Consider the following 18,167-nt stretch of genomic DNA (forward strand, 5'->3'; position numbering starts at 1 on the left):
CAGGAGGGAGAGGGAGAATCCTAAGCAGGCTCCACACCCAGCACAGAGCCTGACTCAGGGCTTGATCTCACAACCCTGAGATCATGACCTGAGCTGAAATTAAGAAATGGACACTTAAATGACGGAGCCACCCGGGCAGCCCTGCATACCACCTTTTGCCAGATCATTTCATTTGGTGGTGTTTATAGTTTTCCTGAGACATTCCATCATCAGATGCATAAATCCCAGTGAAATACTGGGTATGCTTATGAGGAGGCAATAAACATTTGTATGTGAGTCTTCTTTCATCAGTACCTTTGTAGATTTTATGGTTTTTGTGGAGGTGACCTAACCTGCTTCCATTTCCCGTCACTTTGCTTCCACTCATCTGACCCCATCTTCACTTTGTTCCCTGATATTAGGGACTTAAGAAGTGCTCTAATATTTTCAGCAAAGATTTTCCTCCCAAGATTGCTCTTTTGTGCTCACCTAGATATTAGCAGGACTTCAATCCAAAATAAGTGGGTGGCTCAGTCAGTTAAGCGTCTGCCTTCGGCTCAGGTCATGATCCCAGGGTCCTGGGATCGAGTCCTGCATTGGGCTCCTTGCTCAGTGGGGAGTCTGCTTCTCCCTCGCCCTCTCCCCACTGCTTGTGCTCTTTCTGTCAAATAAATAAATAAATCTTTAAAAAAAACCAAAACAAGTGGCAGCTATAAATTTTATAAGTCTTTTCCTTCTCAAATTATAAGTGTGAGCATTTATTCATCACCTCTATGTGCATTCATTGTCCTCTTTCATGAATATAATTTTTATATCAAATATTTAGAGATTCTGATAATTTTTTTGTGAAATTAAAGCCTTCATGCAGAGATACAGTCATTGAAGGAAGATGGGCCTTATTTCTATTAAGGATTACTGTAATTCAAGCTTTGTAAATCAATTAATCCTTTTTTAAAACTAAACAAATTAAATTGTTTGTTTAAATTGCAAAATCAATATAGCTGAAATGGAGGTCACATTTACAATACATAAATAAATCATTCAAAACCACATGATAAAGAAGGAATAAGTTACTTGCAGTTTATTTTAAAATAAGTAATGAAATAAGAGATTACATCTCAAAAGAAGAGAGGACTTTTGAACTTTATTACCAACTGAACTTTTAACCAACACTCCTACTTTGGGAAAAACTCTAAAGGTCTCTGAGCTATATGGAAAAATTGAAAATCTCAACTCACTCTTTTAAGTTTATTCTCACTCAGAAAAAAAAATGTCAACAACACATAGTTATTTTGAAACAACCTAGTGTTTTTCACTTGAGAAATGGAGATTTTACTTGGATTAAATTTTTTTTAAATAAAGGAGTTGAGGGTATATTGGAGAAACAAGAAAATCCAGTTGAAGTTCATGTTTCTCCTAAGTACTGTCCCAGGTACTCTTGATAATACAGAGACATAAAAGATGGTGTGACTCCATCCAGAACTTACTAGCTGCGAAGAACCAAGATATAAATTCATTACAGTATAACTAGTAAGATTTTGAAACTAAAGCAATGTATTTCTTTTTTTTTTTTTTTTAAGATTTTATTTATTTATGTGACAGAGAGACAGCCAGCGAAAGAGGGAACACAGCAGGCGAGTGAGAGAGGAAGAAGCAGGCTCCCAGCGGAGGAGCCCAATGTGGGACTCGATCCCGGAACGCCGGGATCACGCCCTGAGCCGAAGGCAGACACTTTAACGACTGCGCTACCCAGGCGCCCCATAAGCAATGTATTTCAATGGCATTTTTAATTGCTAACAAAAATGAACAGGTAATAGGGACTATAACTTCAGAGTGGAAGAAATCTCTATGAGAAACATTGGGTCACTTTATGTTTTTTTGTTTTCTTGTTTTTTACAGACTTATTTATTTGAGAGCGAGAGAGCAGGGTAGGGGATAGGAGTGGGGGGCACAGGGAGAGGGAGAGAGAGTCGTAAGCAGACTCTGTGCTGAGCATAAAACTCAGTGTGGGGCTCCATCTCATACCCTGAGATCATGACCCAAGCCAAAACCAAGAGTCTGACATTTAACTGACTTTGTAAAGTTGTCAAGGGTGTAGTCTATTTGGCATCGAACTATGATATGCTAAGAATGCAAAGGTGGTGAAGCTTGCAGTAGACAGAATTCTAATATGGCCCCAGAGACTGGCCCTTCTCCCAGTTATTTAATCAAAACACTATCTCAGGTATTTATCTGAAGGGATTTTACAGATGTAATTAAGATCCCAAATCATTTTACTTTAATATAGGGAGATTACCTGGGTGAGTCTGAATTAATCACATGAGCCCTTTAAATCTGGATACAAAAGTCAGAGAGAGAGAAGTCAGAGATTTGCAGCTTGAAAAGGATTCAGGGAGTAGTTTCTGGCTTGAAGATGGATGGGGTATGGGGTAAGGAATGCCAGTGGCTTCCAAAAGGTGAAAGAGGACCCCAACAGACAGTCAGAAAACACTGGAACCTCAATCCTACCACTGCAAGTAAGTGAAACTTACCAAATTTACCCCAAGAAAGAACTTAGAAGTAAATTTTTATCCAGAGCTTTTCCATGAGAACTCAGTCTGGCAGACGCTTTGATTTTAGCCTTGTAACACCCTGATTAGGGACCCCAGCCATGCCCTGCCGGACTTCTGACCTCCACAAGGGCAGATTTGTAAGTTTGGGAGGAGAAACTGTATGTACAGAGCCACGCTCCCACCTGTGTCTTTCCTTTTGAACTGATTCCAGAAATGAGTCTGTGATTTGGGTTAATTTGGTTACTCTCTGTATGCCATTCATTTTAAAGGGCTCTCCTCTCCTGTGGGATGGTGGTTAAAGGAGCTCGCAGGGGCCCCTGGGTGGCTCCGTCAGTTAGGCGTCCGACTCTTGATTTTGGCTGTGGTCGTGATCTCAGGGGTCATGGGATTGAGCCCCGTGTCTGGGCTCCATGCTCAGCAGGGAGGCTTCTGAAGATTCTCTCTTTCTGCCTCTCTCCCTATACCGCCCCCCCCCCCCCCCCGTCTTTCTCTCTCTCTCTCAAGTAAGTAAATCTTAAAAAAAAAAAATAAAGGAGCCTGCAGTTTGGGGAGTAGAAAGTCAAAGAAACCAATAACGGGAACATTAACCAGACACCTAAAAAATATATCGTGCGCTTTTGAAGAACAAAGTAACTAATGAAAATTTAAATCTTAATTAAAGATTTAAGTTTGGTTGGTGCTTTATTAAGCATAGATTTTTCCCTTGCTAGTGAGCAGCCTGTATTTCCGGTGTTGCTATGTTTTTATTCACATGCAGTTAGTTGTCTTCTAATATTTACAACATGATGAAAGATGTTAACTCTTAACTCTCATGATTTTTTTTTAAGGAGATTGCAGCTTAAGACCTCTTACTTTATAAAAGATGAGATATATAGTGTCTGCTTCGATAGACGCAAAGCTGCAATATTGAGACTTAGGAAAAGTAAATGTCCTGGGCTTTTAAGCAAAACATGATCCTTGGGAGGCCCTAGCTAGATGCTGAACTATTAACCATGAAGACACCAATTGTACTGATCAGTACGTGGGAGCGTTGGGACCCAGGCCACCGCACGATGACCTTCCTTCTGTAGCCACAACTTACCCTCAGCAAGCACCAGGCATGAATATATCAGCATGGTTCATTAGTGCTGGTATGGGGGTATGTTCAAAGGAGAAATCAATATTAAGAATCTTTAATATGCTGTATAGGAAATTAATACACATCAAATATACTATACCTAGTACTCTCTAGTATCCGATGTTGCTTTTGTTTTTTTCTGACTTGCCCCTTTTAACCTTTTTTTATACTAAGGGTAACTTATAAGTCTAAAAATAATAAAACTATTTGATGTAAAAAAATCCTACAGAATAGACATCAAGTACGAAAATCAATGAATATAAAAATAATGGGAAAAACAGATATTAGTCTTGTCAGTTATTTTGACATTTTGCAAAGTTGCAGGAGTTCTTTGGTGTGTACCAAACAGAAAAACAGAGTAGTCATCAAGAATTTACCCGGTTTAATAGTGAAAACAGAAACCAGAGAAAGGAGCTCTCCAATGAAGGAGAGGAGTCCATATTTTCTTAATTGCTAATAATATAATTGAAGAATTTTGGATTTAAAGACAAGTATCCAGTTCAAAGCCATGACCCATCCTGTCCCTGTTGTCTTTCCCATTCAATTCACTTCTCTTGAGCTCTAATTTCCTCGCCCTTCAAACTGGCAGAGCACTGGCAGCCTATTGTAATTGTGAGGATGGATTGATATGAGGTCGTGAAACCGCTCTGTACATTTGAAAGGATATAGAAATATTAGTTCATAATATTCATTTCTTTCAAGTATTTAGTCCACCTTTGTTTCACGTCTCTTTTCATATAGAATTTGATTCACCCCTCTGATCATTTGTTAGCCTTTTAATCACCTTTCCAATCTCAACGGCATCTTTCTTAAGTTGCAACAATATAATTGCAGACAATTTTCAGGAGCAGAGAAACCAAGTCTTTATTGAAAGAGAAGGTCATTTTCTCTGTTTCTTTCCATATATATATATATACATATATATATATATGTATATATATATATATATTTTACATTCGCTCACTGGTTAGGTAATGCATTTTGGAAGTAGTTTGAAAAATGCTACGTAAGCTTCATTTGCAAAAGGCTTAGGCAGGGGAGAGGGGCAACAATGTACATAGATTATAGAAACCAAGGTATGAATATGTGAACATTAACATCATTTCACAGTCACTTCTTTATTTTTATTTTGCATTCTAATGACTTCATTTACACACATCTGCAAACACGCTGTTTTTAACGTATTTTGATTAGATTAGTTGATGGATATGTTACTTGTTTTATTTTTGGAGGTGGTGAATTTTTGGAGTATTTCTGTCCCTGAACAACCCCCAGTGTTACCCTATGCTTAACCACCAGTGTCCTGGCTTTTCAATTCTGAATTAACGTAACTTACGAGTTGCCCACATTGGCACCGGAAAAGCACAGCAAACCCGGTTGAAACCTGAGTTAGCAAAATGTTGAACTTTCAGTATTATATTCCAAAAGGGGGGAAAAAACACGTCAGGCCCAACATGACAGCATCTCATGCTACCTCTGAGGGGGACTGGCTAATATTCTTTCAGTAGTAGATAACCATGTTTTTAAAAATCCACGGCAGCGCTCAGGGCTTTGCCAGTAAAGATCTCACAGTCTTTCGTTTGCTACCGTTGCAGACGGGGTTAGTGTGCCTCTGCATTCCCAGCCTCCCTTGCGGTTGGACCGCGGGATGGGATCCTGGCAAATGGAATGTGGACAAAAGTGCTGTAGGCAGTTTCCATTTCCAGGCCTGGCCCCTCTGTGCAAACCACACAAGTCTCAGACTCCCTCTTGCCCTGCTGCTTGTAGGAATCTGGGAGCTGCCTTCCCGATGGCATTGCTACAAGCCTGCAGAGGGCCACCCCGCCACCTGCACAGCGCGTGACCACGAAAGGACTGTTACTGGGGTCAGGGTTACCTTGTTGCACAGCGGTAGTTACCGCAGCTGTTCTAGGAATGAAGGGATTGAGGTGATGTCTAGCGAAGGAAGACAGCCGAAGAGTGAGAACAAGACCCTTAAGAAGGCAAGACAGTCATGCAGCAAAATCAGAAGCTTGGCCCTGGAGATGGCGAGGAGAGAAACAACCCCCTTCAAACACTCTCCCAAAGATTTTAATGAACGCTAGCTTCCTCAGGACAATGGTTCTCAAGTCATTTTTATTATAATCTTTTATTTCAGGCTTTTTACATGTCAGGTACTGTTTTTAACATTCATTTAAAAAAAATCTTCCTAAGAATATCCTGGGGGGTGCCTGCGTGGCACAGGTGGTTAGGCAGCCAACTCTTGGTTTCGGCTCAGGTCGTGATCTCAGGGTTTTGAGATCAAGTCCCCTATCGGGCTTTGTGCTCTGTGTGGAGTCTGCTTAAGACTGTCAGGCTTTCAAAAAAGAAACCCCAAACCCAAAAACAAACAAACAGACTGACAGTCTTTCCATCCCCCCTGCCCCTCACATCCCCCACCCTGGCTCTCTCCTTCTCTTTCAAATCAATCAATCTTTTGTTTTTAAAAAGAATATCCTGAAAAGTTTTACTATAATTCTACTTTAAAGATTAAGAAATTGGGACTTAAAAGGTTAGGTCAAATACCCAAGGGAACAGAGGTACAACGTGACAGAGCTGCGGTCCGAACCCAGGCTTCCCCGCCCAGAGCCGAGGCTTACAGCCTTCCCAACTTACTGCCTCTTTAGGACAGAGACGTGAACCCAGCAAGCGGAACGGGCATCTCTCTGAGCTGGAGTCAGACACATTTCTACAGCACCACTGGCCCCTGATCTAGACATTCCTCTGGTGACTATTCCTCCACATTCCATTAAGCTATAATTCTGACAAAATAAATCCTTTAAATAATACTTAAAAGTTAACTGTGGACGGAATTGAATGTCATGCTTTTACTTTGATAACTTCGCTGACTCCTTGACTTTTAACACTTATCACTGAGCAGGTAAAGTAATACATTTCCTCGAACGGTTCACCCCTACTTAAAATCCTCCCAGCGGTTTATCTCTGTCCTTAGAATAATATCCAGTCTCCCATATCATTACCTCCAGCGAGTAACATGGTCTATGGCCTGCTTTGGTCTCCAGCCTTTTTTGTTACAATCCCCTTCACCCTCTACATTCTAAGTACACTTCCCTTCTTTTTGTTCCTGGAACAGCAGGGTCCATTTCATCGGAGGGTTGCTGCACCTGCTGTCCTGTCTGCCTGGAAAATTATTCTCCAGACTCTTGGATTGTTTGGCTTCTTCTCATTATTTAGGTCTCAACCAAATTGTCACCTGTACAGAGAGACTTTTCCTGGCCAACTAAGGTGAAGAGATCCACCCTTCATAATACACGATCTTGTTTTATGTTCTTAATGAAGCGCATGCAGCTCTGAAATGACCTGGCTTATTTATTGGTTTACTTTTATTTTTTTTCTTTGTCTTGATAACTGTGTGTGTGTGTGTGTGTGTGTGTGTGTGTGTGTGTGTTAAGAACACAACATGAAATATACCCTTTTAATAGATTTTAAGTGTAAATAGAGTATTATTAACTATAGCCCTATGCTGTAAAGCAGATCTCTATTTCTGAATCATTCATGCATTACTGAAACTTTATATCTATTGAACATTTCCCAATTTTCCTTTGCCCCCAGTCCCTGGAAGTCACCATGCTGCTCTGTGCTTCTGTGTATCCATGTAAGTCATATCATGCAGTAGTTGCCCTTCTATGGATGGCATATTTCATTCAGCACATGTCAAGTTTCATCCATATTTTTGCATATGGCAGGATTACTTATTTATTCCACGTCTTATCCAATTAGAATATGTGTTCTAACATGGCAGTGATTTTTTACTATCTTGAGTTTGCTCTTGTGTCTCTGTCCCTCAGAATGGTGTGGCACAAAGTAAGAACTCAATACATTTGGTGGAATAAGTGAATGATATCATATGTGATGTTTTTTAAAGAGGAAACTGAGGAGATGCTTTGAAGAATGAGTCATGTAGCAGAGATGGGCTCAGGCTCGGGAGTCCAGATCTGTGGGTTTGAAACCTGGGCTTGCCGTGAGCTCCATGTGGCTTTGCACAGAGTTTGCAAACTCTTTGTTCCTCAGTTTCCTCTCTTGTATAAAGGGCAGAAGAGTAGTATCTTCTTCAGAGGGTTGATTTTTTCCCTTTATTTATAAATATAATTTAGAGTTGTACCAGATACAGAATAAGAAATACATGTGTGTCTGTTATAGAAATAAACCATAGACAATTCAGTTGATATTTCAGAAGGTCCAGGTTTCTCTGTTTTCAGTTGTTTCAGATCACTGACTTCATTCTTCAGTCGGTAAGAAATATAGAATTGCGTCAAACCATTGAATCAAGCCACTTTTTATCAAAGATCTTGAGCTTGGTGCATATGTGCGCGGCTGTGGAGAGTGTGTGATATATGGGGTAGGAGTGGAGTAGAGCAGTGCAGCCTGTGGTCACCTCATAAAGAAATAGACCATTAATTAGTCATATTAATCACTTTAACTGACCACATTTGTTAGATAATTGGCATCACATGTAATTCTGTTTAGATAGGTTTTTATTTTTATAGAACTGGGAATAGGGTGCTTGGGTGGCTCAGTCAGTTAAGCATCTGCCTTCAGCTCAGGTCATGATCCCATGGTCCTGGGATCGAGCCCCTCATGGGGCTCCCTGCCCCATGGTGAGTCAGCTTCTCTCTCTCTCCCTCTGCTCCTTCTCTCGCTTGTGTTCTCTGCCTCTCTCTCTCTCTCTCTCTCAAATAAATAAATAAAATCTTAAAAAAAAACCTGGGAATAGGATTATTTTCAGAATTACATCGTGGATTTTCACTCTCTTAAGAATGCTTTAAACCCTTTCTCTGGGCATGAAGCTTTCTTAAGGCATTTGCACTAGAGGAATTTAAGTTTGGCAGTATCACGAACATGCTTGTCCAAAACTCTTGTCATCACATTTCAAGACCACGGAAATGTATGCTCAAAAACAGATCAAACATTTGACAAGAACCTGACATCTCCGACTGAGTCAAAAGTAACTTCTTCCAATTCTCCCGTGGTTATGTTGTTCCATTACGTTTAAAAAAGTAAGCCCAAGGATGACTCCAGGCAAAAATGTCAACTTTAAATCCTCAGCCTGTCATTCAAAGCCTTCCACACTTGTCCCTCCCATGGCTTTTCATTCCTATTCTGAACTGACTCTCCCTCCCATCTAGTTTGTCAGTCCCCCCAACTCCATTGTCATTTCTTTCCTGCAGCCTTTGCCCAAGTTCCTCTCTGTAGAATAGCCCCTTGTCCTCGTATAAGCCTAAAGAAATTTGGGTTTTACAAATTCCATTTAAATTCTTCCCTAAAATGTATCAGTGTCTGTGCTATTTCCACTCTCTTATTCCTTTCTTCTTCCATTCTTTTCTCTTAGGTTTGTTTTCCACGTTTAACTATCTTAAACGTTGCTTTAAAGATAGTAGTCAGATGAAGAAGAGATGGAAAAAAATATATTCTCATGTCTGTGATCGGGAGTATCAGAAAACGGTTACTAAAAATGTTTTGCTTCCCTGCAAGTACTTGCTGCTGCAGCCCATCGAGAAGCGGAGTCTGTCTGCTGTCTCCTTAAATCTAGACGGGCTTTGTCACTGGCTTTGAGTAACAGAATATGGTGGGAATGGCAAGCTTGGACCCCTGAGTCCAGGCCTGAAGAGGACTGGCAGTTTTTGCTTCCTTCCTCCTCCTGCCAGCCACTAAGAGAATGATTTCCTCGGCCACCTTGTCGTGAAGAAGCCAAGCCAATAACGTGGAGAGTTCACGTGAATGAGCACAGCCAGCAAAGCCTTCTTAGAATTTCCAGGCTCTGCCAGCCATCGGCTAACTGTAGGTGAGTGAATACCTCCAGCCAGTGATATGTGGCACAAGAAAACCTCTCGGTGAAGCTCAACCGACCCACAGTATTCTGAAAACTATTCCATGGTCGTGGTTTTAAGCCCTACATTTAGAGATGGTTTATTACTCGCACCAGATAACTGGAACAGTTTCTTAACTGCTGGTTATATGCTTAAAAAAAAAAAAAGTTTTTGCACTATGAAGATTGGAAGCAGCAAGAAAACAAGTTAGGAATTACTGCGAATGTATTTTTTAACTATTATGTTTTATTTTTACTGTTAACGGATCATTTTTCAAATTCACTAATTGGTAAGTTGAAAATCTTCTCAATATTACTCATTAAGTTAAATGACCTTGGTCAATTTACTCTATTTCTGTGCCTTAGTTTAATCGTCATTAAAATGGGAATAATAATATTATCTCCCTTGTAGATCTGTTGTGAGGTTTAAATGAATTAATTTTAGTAACACTCTTAGTTGAGGTAAGCCCCTACTAAATGTTTGCAATTATGACGAATATTACTATACTCAAGGAGCAAACTAATTCCTAAAATGCCTGACAGGAAGAAAATCATTACTGCACGTGAGCTCAAGAGTAAACATTCCCTTTATAACTAAGTGGCGAAAAATAACCTGTGTGCTTTCTCTACAGATCCTGTATGACTCCCTTCATGTTTTTTTCTTTTCATTTGCCATTAAGAAGTTTCACACTCAAATTTATATTTAGCTGTTGCAAATGTGCAGAATCTTAAGGCCTACTAATCTTTGTTACTTTGGAAGGAGTCTGCATCTCATAAAGAGCAAGAAATGTAAATGGTTGAATTTTAAACAGATTTTGATTTAAATCTCTCCAAAGCGTTTCTTTTGCAAACAGTATGCAAATATGAGCTAAGAGTTAAAGTATGTTTACATAACATATGCAAATGAAGCTTTTTGGTTTACTTGACAATATAAAATTGTAACATCTTATATGCAGTTTTCTCATTAAAATCATATCGGTAATTATAACCGGAAAGACTTCTTTCTAATGTGTCATTACCAGGTAGAATATATTCTTTAAATAAATTTGATACGCGTCTTAAACTAGTGGTAAATGAAAGGTGTCATATTATTTTTAACAAGATTTTTTGTTACTTCATTTCTAAGAGAAATATATTCAACCTCAGTTAATTTGACATTTCGTTATACAATTGACCCTTGAATAATGAGGGGGTGATGGGTGCCTACCCCTGCATTGTCGAAAATCCATGTATAACTTTTGACTCCCCAAACCTTAACTAATAGTGGCCAACTGTTGACCAGAAGACTTACCCATAGCATAAAATAATTAACACATATTTTGTATGTATATGTGTTACATACTGTATTCTTACAATAAAGCCAGTTGGAGAAAAAAAAAGGTTATAAGACAATCGTAAGGAAGAGAAAATACATTTATTTAAATGTATTCTTGTATTTATAAAAAAAAAATCCTTGTTTAAGTGGACCTGCTGTCTTCAAACCTGTGTTGTTCAAGGGTCAACTGTATATTAAATTGTATCATGCTCAAATTCTTTTATGGAATGAGCCAGAAATCCCAAAATGGTCACTAGTGCCAATACATGGTTATTGTTGCATTGACTTTATGTTGCTTTAGGGTTCCCTAGAATTCTCCCAGGGATTTAAACAGGTGCAAAACAACTGTCTAAAGGAGGTCTTAATTCTCAATGGTAAAAAAAGACAAATATAATAAGTATTTAGCACATGCCAGGAAGTGTTGGGTAATTTTATCTGCTTAAATTTGTTCATGTTAACTACAACTGTATAAAGGATTATATCCACATTTTGTTGGTGATTAAGGTAAATCTCAAAATCAACAAGCAACTTGTCCAAGGTCACATAATCAGGAAGTGGAAAGACTGGAGAATCCGCTCAGTTTACCTTCTTCCAAATCTCTCTTCTTTCTACTGTAGCATTTTACAGAGCATAGGGCTCTTCTCTGGAATTGATGGTTCTAATAACAGCTATGCTCCTAACTCTTGGATTAGTCACTTACTGTCTCTGATTTTTTGTTTTCTAAAATGTTTTGTTTCCTGTTTTTCCTTCATTATTTATTCTTAATCTCCTACAAGTAAATTGGGAGTGGGGTGGGGTAGATGATTTTGAAGCTCTCTTCAGTCCTGGATCAACACTTAGCTTCTGCTGGGTTAAATCATCATTGTTAGCCCAACAATATCTATGAGGTTGGAAATGATGAAGTTTTCTCTTTGAAGTTCCTTGTGTTCATGTGTTTCAGCAAAGCAAAGGATATAAGGAGAGGCCCTTTAATGTAATTTTGCCTTTTAATACCTGGCTCCTATTTTATCTCATGGAAGACTGCACTCACATCTTCTCCTTTGGTCTTCATTTTCTGTCTTAATTATTGATCCGTGAGTCAGTTGCGCTTAGAACTGGCGCACTCAGCAGCTCCAGGGTGATGGAGGGAGATGGTTGCTAGGCAACTTCTCCTGTGTCCCATGGGTTATTGGGCCTTACCTTTGAAAACCTCGTTTGTGGAGAATCTGAGGGAAAACTACTAATTCTTCCATCTTAAGGCTTCAGAAAACACAGGGATTTGGAACAAATATACACATTATTTATAAAGGATTATCAGAAGGAGAAAAATTGGATAAAATATTTATGTTTTATTTTAAGGTTTTAGGTGATTTCTTTAAAAAAAATCCGTTGATACTGTGTTCCTTTTCTATTGCTGCGTAACAAATTACTACAAACACGGTGACTTAAAGAAAAGTACATGTATAATCTCACAGTTTTTGTGACTTAGAATCTCACAGTTTTTGTGACTGCTTACTCAGTCTCTCAGGCTGCAATCAGGGTGGCTCTGGGTCTGTGGTCGCAGTTAAGGCTGGGGGTCCTCTTCCAAGTTTCGGTGGTTGATGATAGAATTCATCTCCGTGAAGCTACTGAACTCATGGTGGCTTGCTTCTTCAAAGCCAGCAACAGAAAAAGAGAGGGTCTCTCTAGCTTTCTGTCTCCGAGCTAAGGGAAGTCCTGAACCCTCTTTCAAAGTGTCTGATTAGGTCTGGCCCAGGCAGGATTATCTTCCTTCGAATTAACAGAATTCACCTGATTGGGGACCTTAATTATATCTCAAAAATCCCTTCATTTTTTTTTATTTTTAAAAATTTTTTATTTTTATTTTTTATTTAAATTTAGTTAATTAACATACAATGCATTATTAGTTTCAGAGGTAGAGGTCAGCGATTCATCAGTCTTATAAAATACCCAGGGCTCATTACATCACATGCCCTCCTTAATGTCCATCACCCAGTTATCCCATCCTCCAACCCCCTCCCCTCCAGCAACCCTCAGTTTGTTCCTTCATTTTTGCTAAATAATGTAACATAATCACAGGAATGCTGTCTCTTAGTATTCGCAGGTCCCTCCCATGCTCAAGGAGAGGGACTTACACAAAGGTGTGGGTCATTGGAGATGATCTTAAAATTCTGCCTACCACAGATATATTTTATGATCAGATCAGTATTCTATTAAGATCTTAAGATTTGGGCTGAGAGAATAACAAAGTGTTCTTTTATTTCTAAGTTCTTCCAGTTGAAAGATCTTTGAATTTTTTACTATTGTAAATTAGCAATTAACCACATGTGTTCTATTTAAATAATATTGTAGCTAGAGTTATTTTCTTGGGAGCAAGCCATTCTTGTATTTTTATTTCTGGATAAATGACTACATAATAAATATTGAGGAGTATTATGAGCAGGATTTAGTATTAGATGATCCAATTTTATTGCTGTATATAGTAAATCAATATTGACTATGATTCAAACATAGGGAAGAGATGAAAGTTGAAATTCTCCCATTAGATTTGGTTGATGGAAGTAGCGAAGTTTTATACTTGATTAGCCATCAAATATCTATCTCAAGATTATATATCAGATCAATATTTTCTCCAGGGGATACAAGGGTATAATTTTCTGCCATTGTGCATTTCTTGCTCTTCTAATATCATCTCAGCACATGAGGGGAAAGCCGGCTCAGAACTATGAAACAGATAATTAAATGTAGTCAGCACTCAAGGGCCATGAGGATGTTGTTGGAGCAATTCTGTTTATTAATTTGTTTCCTAGAACTCAGGGAGTTGATGAATAAGCAAACATGACAATCGTAGAAAAAATGAGAAATGGTACAAAACATTATACTCCCAGGGCTTTCTCCAGAGACATTTGTGAGAGATTATTACACAGATATTCAAGCACATGTTATGTTGGGCTCCCATTCATTTTCATCCTCAGGTAAACTTACTTCTGAGTTAATTTTGTTGTGTAGTTATTTATAAATGTTGCAAAATCCAGAACTTTGCTTATAAAGGAAGGGTTATATGGACTTTAGAAGGGAATTGCCTAACTTAAATCCCCTCAGAATGTGCCTGAATGTTTCCCATGGCAGAAGGGATCTATTCAGGGAACATGTCTAGATACCTGGCAGATGGGGAGAGTGTGACACGTAGTTACCCACCAACCTTCCTTTCCAAATTCATGTCCCAGCAGGATCCCTGGAAGCTGAACCATACATATGAGGCATGTATTTCTCATAGGCAGATAGCAGTTTTATTTGCTTTACTAGCTGAAAAGAATTTCAAAGGCCACTGATAACTTTTAAATGTAATACATTAGTGACAGACCTCAAATTTTAGTATGCATAAAAATTACCTGATTACACCCGATTCTTCTCTGGATGAGGTTCAATGTCCTTTGAAGTAGCTTAGACTTCAATCATAGGAAAAAAAACATTCATTTCTATATGGAAATATAATTAAGAAGGCAGTAATCAGATAGGTTGAAAAACAATTTTGAATGTAACATTGCTAGGATGCTAGCTGATTTGGGATGTTAGAACAGGAAACTTCTATTACGAAAACTATTAAAACAATTAAAAATTGTTAATTAAATTTATTATTATTATTAATAACTATTGTTATTTAAACTATTACAAAAACATACATGCACAAGCATACATGAACAACTGATCATTAGTAGAACCTTTAAGTATGAGTAAAATTTTGGAATTTCTAATGAGAAAAAATAAGACTGTGTTGTGTTTCAAGAGCAGTGCCATCTAATAAAAATATAGTGTAAGCCAGATAGGTAATTTTAATTTTTTTAAGTTACATGAAAAATATAAAAAGGAAAAAGTAAACTTAATTTAATATTTTATTTTATTCTCCAAAACCTTGAATACATTTTGAAAATTAAATCGATGATCTGTAACATATAGTGAGGTCTGCTGGATTCCAAATATTAATTGTCAAGATTCGCAGAAGAGGTCATGTACTCAGGCTGCGTGGGAAGCAGCACTGCGTTCTGACACGCAGTGTCAGAGGGGCATCCTTGGCATTCCCTGCTAGGGCTCTTCGGTTGTCTTTATAACCACTTTTGCCATGGCACTAGCTAAAGGGAAAAGCAATTTGACTGCAAACGGATGTCTGTTACTCCAGGCATCTACTCTGTGCAGTCCATCCAGCATTTGTGCTGGCTCATTGTTTTCTCCAGCCAGGGCATATCAATCCCCTTCGCCTGCCTGGAATGGGGAATCTCAGGAATCAAGTGAGCCTCCTTTCTTTGTACCATTTCTTTGTGCTCTTGATCACTTAGAACGATGATGGGCTGTCCCTTTGAGGTGTTCTTAAGGCTCGAGGTTTTTGCAGGGACTCATTAGCACTGCTACAAATCCTGGAGGCTCCCAGAAAGCTCCCCACTTTGGGAAATCCCCAAAGTGATTTCCTGAGTTTCCACTTGAGTAGATCTTAAACCAAACCATCCTAAGCATACTTACAATGATGAAAATTCACATAGCCGTGTTTATAAATAAAGTCATAAATAGGCAATGGAAACAATTTTTTAATATACAGATAGCAAAATTAATTTAAAAAAATAGATTGAGTGATCTCATAAACTTCTCTTAAATTATCAAAGTTCCTTATCCAGAAGTAACATGATAGATTATATTTCACTTTCCTTTTAAGCTTTCAGTCCAAATACTCTTACAAGGGTTTGGAAAGTTGACACTTTTCATAAAAATGACACATTATCAACATTGCATGTAGAAATCAATTTTGCATTACTTATAATCTCATGTAGAGTAACTAGAAGGTAAATAAAGGTCAAAGGGCCCATTTACCCACGAATTATTTTGATGCATGACTTTCATTGGTTCCCTTTTCCCATTTGCTCTCTCTTATCTCTTGTGGTTATTGTTTTCGGTATAGAACCCCTGCCTCTTCAAACTTAGTTCCAGCTTCCCTTGGGGCCGTTTTACATTTAGATTTTGGGCTGAGAAAAAACATGGGATGCAAATTATATGGAATATTAGTTTGAAAATTGTGGGCTCAGGATTATGAAATATATACTTCACATTTGGTTTCATTTTTTTTTTTTTTTTTTAACTGAGGTTGAATCCTCCTTGCAAGAAATATTTTACCGGTAGCATTTGTAACTCATAAAGAGAGTGGTAGGAGTTCAAAGTATTGTCAGCCCAGGGACTGTGTCAGGAGGAGGGACGGTGGGAATCTTTTCACACGAGTGCCACTTTTTATCTTCACTGAATCTAAAAATACAAAGCATGAATAATAAACATATGAGGACGATTTTGAAAAATATACGGTCTGTTTATTTTACTTTACAATTCAAAATAAAATTGCCAAAGGTGAATTTCCAACTTACAAAGTCTGTCACTTCGGTCTGTTCTTTGTGAAACTGTTTCAGCTCCCTTTTGTATATTTTGTATTCATTCCTTCTATTAATGCAAATGGAAATTATTTCAAGAGAATAAATTAGGGAAGTATGCCAGCATGGCACAGCTGAGTTCCCTGCTCAAAGTATCACAAGGCTGAAATTAACATGTCATCCAAGCCGGGTTTTTGTCTGGAGACTCTGGAGAAAAATCCACTTTGGGGTTTATGTTTGTTGTCAAAATTTAATTCATTGCAAGTCTAGGACTGAGGTGCCTGTTTCCTGGCTGTCAGCTGGGGGCCACTCCTCAGTTGAAGGCTTCCCTCATTCCTTTCCATGTGGCCCCCTCCCAAGTGGCAGGCGATGACATGTCAAATCCTTCTTGTGCATTTTGAATCCTTTTCTCCCTGTGCTTCTAACCTTAGATTTAGATATAAGGGTTTATGTGATTAGGTCAGGCCCTCTGCCTGATAATCTTCTTATTTTAAAGCCAACTTATTTTTTTAACTTAATCCATCTATAAAATCCCTTTTGCCATGTAAGGTGTTATAATCGTGAGGGTGATGGTTCATCGTATTCACACGTGCCACCCACACTCAATGGAGGGGATTATATAAGAGTGCCTCATTGGAGGTCATCCCAGAATTCTGCCAACCACAATCATTTCGTGTGTAATTTAGATTTACAGGACAATTGTTATATAGGACAACTGTGAAAAAAGAAATGTGTTACTTGAGTCATAGGATTGCAGAATGAAAATGAAAAGATGACATTTTTTTGGTCATTTCACGAGATCCATCAATACACACACTTATGACGTTTCCAATTATATCTTATTTCTTTCAAATTAATCAATTTACCACTTTGGATAATTCATTCTCTATAGTTTTATTTGTTTTTTCGAACAAATTATACTCTTTCAAGTATTCCTCTTCTGATATTTTACTAGTGTTATCAATATCTATAGATTTATCATCAGACAATGAAAACTTTTTAAATTTAATAATTATCCAGACGTGTGTTGTCTCTATGTCATCTGACAGTTTTTCAACTTATGTCCTAAGGGTTTACTTTAAAAAATGCACTTTTCTCTTTTCTGTAGTGTATTATTTTGAATCAATGTTGAAATTCCATATAGCCTGGTAAAATGAACAATTTATTGGGTGACAAATTTTGGTTTTAGCTGTTAATTGAGGTATCTTGCAAGTACCTTCTTGAGCTTCATTTGAAAATTTTGCAACTGATTTATAGGATACATTTGTGTTTTTCATTTTATGCTTGCAGAAGCTGAAATGAAATTAAGTGTGTGTGTGTGTGTGTGTGTGTGTGTGTGTGTGTGTGCTTGTGTGTGTCTTTGTGCATGAGAGAGAGAGACAGGGAGGGAGAGATGTTTTTGGGCAGGTGTTAATTTGGCCTCCTTGGCATCTTTATTTATTTGATAATTTTACATATAAATAAGGCTGATAAACTAAAAAAGAGGATTATTGGAATATATAGATGAAAATTTGGATAGTTCTTACTTATATTATCCGGTTAGTGACCTAGACAATTTTGTTTATAATTGCTGAATCTTACAAATCCAATGACTTTATTAAGTTATTCATTATAGTATAAAATATGTTTATATGTGAATTACTTGAGATAATTTAGGTCTTTATGGCTTCAGAAAATTAATACGTCAATGAAAAGTTTGGAAATATTTGCAACCCTAAGACTATTTGCAAATAATTCTAGTTGAAATTTATTTTTTAACTGAAAATGTAAGAAGATAGAAAATACCAATTTTCACTGTTAAGTAAGATGATTAAAAATAGTAAAATATAAATATAACTTACACTCAGGTATAAACAGGTACTACAAAAGCAAAATCGGGACACAATGGTAGGGGGGAGGAGTGAGTGTCACTATTAAGAGATGAGTAACACAGGGGCCCCTGGGTGGCTCAGTCAGTTAAGCGACTGCCTTGGGC

The 18,167-nt window shown here is 38.0% G+C and overlaps 1 long non-coding RNA gene across 1 annotated transcript; it reads left to right on the forward strand.

The window, feature by feature from the left end:
- Positions 1-2,350: 2,350 nt before the first annotated feature.
- On the forward strand, positions 2,351-15,906 carry LOC148107842 (uncharacterized). The gene is made up of 2 exons (XR_015721543.1): positions 2,351-2,495; positions 9,017-15,906. It is a non-coding gene; the product is annotated as an uncharacterized LOC148107842 (long non-coding RNA).
- Positions 15,907-18,167: the final 2,261 nt, after the last annotated feature.

Source organism: Ursus americanus, chromosome 24 (assembly GCF_024610735.1).
Source record: "Ursus americanus isolate L20-20 chromosome 24, mUrsAme1.1.p, whole genome shotgun sequence".
Classification (NCBI taxonomy): Eukaryota; Metazoa; Chordata; class Mammalia; order Carnivora; family Ursidae; genus Ursus; species Ursus americanus.